Genomic DNA, 6980 nt, shown 5'->3' on the forward strand with positions numbered 1-6980 from the left:
AGTTCATTTGATCCAATATCATGCCCTTGGTTAGAGACTTGGACCAATTGTTATGTTTTTGAAATGGAAAAGGGATTTCAAACTAGAGCTCTGAAAATATGAAAATGATAAGTTTGATGAACTTAAGTATATACAACATATAATCTTAGGTTCAAGTGGAAAATATGGATCACAAGAACATGATTGTTTACCACAAGGGTGATATTCAAAACAAACTCAAATCATGGATTTAGTTCAACTTGAGGCACAAAAAATCAAGAAAAGAGATAAATTTAGTTATATGTAAGATATAATTTGAGTTTATACAAAAAAAAATTGATTGACAAAGGAAATGAATGTTTAACCTTAGTGTAGGATTCATATTGAAATAAGCATAAATCATGGATTTGACTTGGGCCAAACTCTAGGAATAAAAAAAAAGCCATAAACTAAGGTACATGTGGCATATGTCCTATGTTTGCATAGAAGAGTATGATAAAAAATGTATGTTTTGCCCTTGTGTATGATTCCATAGCTCCAAATGACTTTGGTCAGTCTGGCTAGACCATCCTATGGGCCTACTTCTAGATTGGGTTTTGTTAAAATGTCATTGAAAATTTCTTTCCAGATTGTTCCAAAAATCAAATGTTTTAGAATTTTTAAATTCAAAATGTCACATTTATGAAGGGAGACTAAGGAGGGTTCGAGAAACCAGGTTACCAATCAGAATTTTCACTGGTGAAGCTAGGGGTGCTTAGATAAGCCACTTATCGATAAGGGATGTTGAAAGACGAATTTTTTTTAATATGATTTAGTTGAATTGAGCTCGACAACTGTTTACATAGTGTACCAAGGGTTACAAATGAATTACCTTGAGAACTGGATCAAACTCAAACTAGAATAAATCAACCTCCAACAAAACTAAGAGAAAACAACTTTATACATGATAAATATGACCCTAGCCCATTTCAGCTTACTCTATTGGGTTGTGCTTAAATTCAACCTAGATCCCTTGAAAAATAGGAGTGTGCTGCAAGACCTTCAAAACTGAATTGAACTCAAACTAGGAGGGACACACTCAAACCAAATGTAGAGAAGATATATTTAAACATGTTCAACATAGCCTAGCTTGGTTCAAGCTGACTCAATCTATTTGAACTAAAATTTAGTTTGAACCCTACTAAAAAGGGGAGAGAGTGACCTAGTGGAAACTTGCCATTAGTCTATGACTGAAATTTGAGCTTGGTAACTCAAGATAAGTGAGGCAATACTATTTTCTCATTGAGGTAAGTCTATCCTAAGTTCAGTTGGGTTTAAGGACGTATGGTTGAAGTAAGAAAATTATGCCTTTTGACTCCAATGAGCTGACTGGAGCTGGGGTGAGCTAACTTAAGCTAATTAAAATGGGTGATAAGCTGATTTTGACTACCCTCAAAGACTTATAGAGCTAATAGTTACCTTATTTGAATTTGTTGTAAATCATTACCAAGGTTTGCTAAGATTTTTTGATATCAAAGGTAAAGTGGTCATTTGACATAATGGCAACAACCTATGTTATCTTAGTCTATGTATCATGTGGTAAATAAGGTAGGCTTGACCCTAGTTTTGTTTGGTCGGCTTTAGCATTCAAATCATTTTTTATAGCTTGAATGCAACCTTCTTGTAGAGGGAAAAAATAGTCATTTGGTCTTAGTGAAAATTTTATGGTGCTTACAGTATGAACTACACCAAGCAAATTCATATGCCCTAAGTTATTAGACATAGGATCAAGAGCAAGAGCACCCAATTACCAAAAGCAAAAATGACCATTTTACCCTTGATTACCCCCATTTTTATCTTGCTTTCCCTAATTTCACAAAACACCCATGGAAATGTTGAGAATTTTTTTTGTTCAAGATCAATAAGGGACATTTCCATCCATACAAATCATTACGAAATTTTAAAACGTGTTTACTATCTTACATTTGGCTAGAATTGATCCATAAATTGCTAATTTTCCATGTCTTTCCACCATTGCTTGCTATCAGACACTTGTAGACCTCATAAAACCTACGTTAGGATCTCCTCAACATCAGTGGATATTTCCAGTTCCATTTCCAGTTTTTAACCTTCAATTAAACTAAAGCAATCATTTCTAGAAAATGATACATCATTTCCTCCATTTCTGCATGTTTTATCACAATTGATTCCCTAATCAAGTTGGGATCATATTTTCCAGTGCTGGATATGGGGATTCTTTGTTTTAGTTCAGATACTTTTATATCTAATTGAGCATAATCATGGTTTTCCAAGCACTCCTAGAATGTCCATTTCCAGAAACTATCATTAGTGACTTCTGTTCTAATTTTTGAGGGATCTGAAAAAAGCTTTGGTTAATTTTGAAAAATGTGATTTTCATTGGCAAATTTGAACAATTTTTAGCCAAACTTAGCATGCCCCCTAAATTGAACCCATATGTCACACGAGTATGATCAAATTGACCAACCAAACACACATAGCTCAGTTTTTGTGCTAGGGACAAAGTTGACATATTTTCATACATGCACTAGCACAAACCTAGATTTGAGCTACATAAACCTAGCTTAAGGATATGTCTGCGTAAGATGTCAGCTAATAACGCTGATGCAGGGTGTGGGGTTGTCTTTGAGCTAAACTAGGTTTACCACATCAAAAATCAAGAACACAAATGCCCCAATGTCCAAGAACAATGAGGGGTACTCTAAAGGAAATGGACTAGATATCATGCAATCAAGGATAGATGAGATGGAGAAAACCATTTATGAATCCAGAACAAGGGGAAGAAGATATATTCTAGGAAAGATTTCTATGAAGGATGGAAGGATGAAATTTTGGAGGGCCTCTCTAACAAGTTTAGCAAGAGAACAGAAAAATGACACATGCACCTAGCCATTTTCTTCATGGAGTATAGAAAGTTTTTGCAACAACAAAAAGGCTCTCTTCATTAGTTTTTCACAGAGTCTACAAGGAGATGTTGTCCAATGATACCTTGAACATATTGACTCAACATAGATGAAAGATTTTAATAAAGTGATCATGCTTTTAGCAAAACATATGAGTCTAATAGTTCAATAGTCCCAACAATTGAAACATATATGAGATTGCACCAAATGTGAGGAAAGTCGGCTGGGACTACATTCAAAGGTGAAGAACAAGTTACAAACACCTATGCCAGAGGACCATGCCCTCACTATGGTCATTGGTGGATTTTATGAATAGATCAGGTACCATCTCATACAATAAGAGTATGAGACATTTTATGAGCTTACCAAGAATGCAGAACAAATTGAGATGACATGAGAAATGGCTATCTCGGATAGAGTCAACCCAATCAATTGTGACAAGAAAAAGGAACATACCATGAAGTAGGCCAAGCCATAATTTCAAGCACTTTTTGTGGCAAAGGCCAATGCCATGCAAAACAATAGCTAGAGCAAGCCTTAGATAGATAAGAATAAGAACAACAATGGGAATCAGTAGAACAATGCATGGCTATCTACGAAAAATAGCAAGAAATATCTGAGTTGGATGTAGAATAGGAAACTCACCCCTTTAGAGTAGTCTAAGAAAAACATTCTAGAATAACTCCTTGCCCAAAATCTCTGTAAGCTTCCAAAGATCATGACCCTCCAGAAATGAAGGGACAAACGAATGGATCCATTCTATAAATTTCACAAAGCTTTTCATCACAGTACAAATGATTGTATTCCTCTCAAGCACATCATCCAGGGTTGTATTGACAAAGTAAAAGGTAATATAATATAGGTTCTCTGAAGAATTCATTCTAGGACCATGGCAAAAGCATAGTTTCCATGGTAGAAACAGTCTTTCTACCTGCAGGACCACATCATGCCCTAGACACAAGAGACAAATCACTATTATGGCCATCAATCACATGCATACTCAAAGCCTATTGGACCTTATTTAGCTATGAAGAAGAGAATGACAGTTCTGAGGATCTAGTCTAATGGACACTGAAAGGTTCAGATGCAAGTAGAAGACATAAAAAAAAGGTGAAAAGCATAGTAAGAGGAGAAGAGAAGCCTATATCGAATTTGTTATTACTTTGCTTCTAACATGTCCTGCCCAATTCCATAGGGACGGTGGGGGTCTTCAAATTTTAATCAACAAGTTTGATTTTTTCTTGAACCAAATGTATTTTTTATTTCTTTTACATCCAAGTATTATTTTTTTATTTTTTTATTTACATATATATGTAAATTTACATGTAGTTATCCTTGTAGACAGACTTATCTCTTCTTCTTTCTTTCCCCATGATCCTAGCATTACCATTGTTATCCTTACATTGGGGCATTTTCCCACAAGATTAAGTTAGAAAGAAAGCCACAAAATTTCGAATGGATTATTGAAATGTTTGTTTTTAAATCTATCACGCAAGATAAATCTTCAAAAGCATAAAAAATTTTATGAAATCCACAAGCATTGAACCTTCAAGTAAATATTTCAAGGAACTTTAAATTTAAAATTTTCACACGAATCTCTAATAAACATACAAGTTTACACACAATAGGATGAATCCATGCATCCATAAGAATTTACAAGCAACCACCCATAGGTATTACAAGTACCCATTTACATTGCAAGTATTCACATGCACTACAAGCAATGAATTTCATAAGTATTTATTAGCATTACATGTTTATAGACTCATGTACCTTAGTGCGTGAGTTTCATGCTCTAGTGCACAAAAACACATGATTTTTTTTTTCATGAATTGCGCACTTTGGTGTGTATACAAGCATTTCACACATGTACCTTGGACCATGCTCTTCCTATCATCTTCAATGACTTCCAAAAAATTATTTGGTATCATCTTTTCCATCCTGAGTATGAAACATTCTATCAACTCACTGAAAAGGCAGAGAGAATCAAGACAACCATAAGAAATGGCTACCTTAATTTAGAGGTCGGCCAAAGCAGCAACATTAAAAGAGACTATTACTAGAAGCCAAACAAAACACAAGTGCATGCACTTTTCACAGCTAAGGCTAATTCAAGAAAAACAATGGGCAAGCTAAGTCACACAATGATGACAGCCATCACAGGGAAAAAAGAAAAAAAAAGGCCCAGCCATCCAAGAACAATAATGAGAAATATTTGGGATGGATGCACAACTATAAATTCACCCCTTTGGAGCAAAAAAGGAGGAAACCTAGTATATCTTTGAGCACATATGCAAGCTCCTAAAAGTGGCTAACCCTCCAAAAATAAAAGGCAAAAAGAGCAATCAATTCCACAAATTTCATTGAGCTCTTGGTCACAGCACAGAGGATTATACTCTTCTGACACATATCATACAAAAATGTATAGTCAAAGAGCTCCTAGTGGAAGGGGATATTTCAAAAGTTTTGAAAAATCTCTTCCCCAACCATGACAAGGCCATTGTAGCAGTGATAGAGACTCTGTTGTTTTGCTCGTAGAGCCTTATTCGGCCCTACACTCAAGAAGAAATGGCCATCAAGCCCATTGATCACAAGCATGTTCAAAGTCCATTGGATTTCATCTACACTTTGAGCAAGAAGACTTCTCCTCTAAGAATTTAGACAAAGGAGACTAAGCCTAAGAGAAAATTTTATTAAAAAAAGAAGAGAAAAATGCTGGAGGAGCAACAAAAGCCCTCCAAGGCAGTAGAGGAGAGAGCTGTAAGTCAGAACCTAAACATCCCTACTCAACATCCCTCAGTCCTGGACCTCATAAATGCATTTGTTTCAAATTGATAGGCCATGGAAGATGTGCTCAGCAAAATAAAGGTTCAAAACTCTAGTGCATATTGTAAACACGGTGATAGTCAATGTGCACATCACATTTTTCAGGTGTAACCTTTCCAAGCCATACTAGTTTCGTAATAGGCCACATGACATTGTGCTCAGGGCCCAGGTAATGACTGCCCCACATATGCTGCTTGACAAGGGCAGTAGCTTGAAAATCTGTCTATACATAACTGCAAAAGCCTTAGGCCTCATGGAGGAAGACTACACACTGGTTAAGATGGCAATTTACTGATTTAATAGTACCTTCCAGCCTATTAAAGGTTGTATTTACTTGGATCTCTCCGTCAATTATATGCTCCATATAGTGTTGTTTTATATTGTGAACAGGCCCCCATCCTACAATTTACTATTGAGTAGAACATGGATCCATGAAGCAAATGCAGTACCTACACTTTGCATCAATGCATGAAATGCAGTCGTCAAGGGATGATCACAACAATCCTTACCAAAAGTCCAAATAAATGGCTCGCTAAACCCATGATTCCTCAATCAGTTTGTATATAGTACAAACCCCTAGCATTAGACAACCAGAGGAAGCATCACTTACTGAAAGCCTCAAATGTTTATGGATGAAGGAGCTCCCAGGTCACAGGTCAAGTGAACACTGTTGAAATGGAGGGGTCACACATTCTTTAAATTGGGTGGTTGAATTAATGAGGCAGCACTCAAATACCACCCCTTGTATGCACACTTTGTAGAACTACTCAAGAGAGTCCATATGAATGTTAGACAACGACACAAACCCCACAAGGGATTAAGAGAAAACAAAGATGGCAAAATGGAGCCAATAAGTATCCACAGTTAGATGGCTACAGAAGGGAAACCTCAAAGAAGTCCAAGAAGCAAGACAAAAAGAGTAGAGGCCTAAATGAGAATTGTTATTGCTTTGCCTTTCTTGTCTTCCCAAAATGTAGGGACAATGGGGGCTCCCAATTCTGCCAAATTAATCAATAGAGTTTGATCTTTGAGTTCTAAATCTCTCCTCCATCCCTCCCTCTTTAACTTGACCAAGTACTTATATTTTGTCTCTTTCTCATCACAAGGTCTATACAATCATAAGAGCATCCATACGCACAGAAAAAATTGGGGATGAATCTGAAAATCAGGCAGCAATAACAAGAAACTCCTAATGTTAATAAAATTCAAGAGAGAAAGCAAATGCATGATGAAATTGAGCAACCAAAATATGTT

This window comes from Nymphaea colorata, chromosome 6 (assembly GCF_008831285.2).
Source record: "Nymphaea colorata isolate Beijing-Zhang1983 chromosome 6, ASM883128v2, whole genome shotgun sequence".
Lineage (NCBI taxonomy): Eukaryota > Viridiplantae > Streptophyta > Magnoliopsida > Nymphaeales > Nymphaeaceae > Nymphaea > Nymphaea colorata.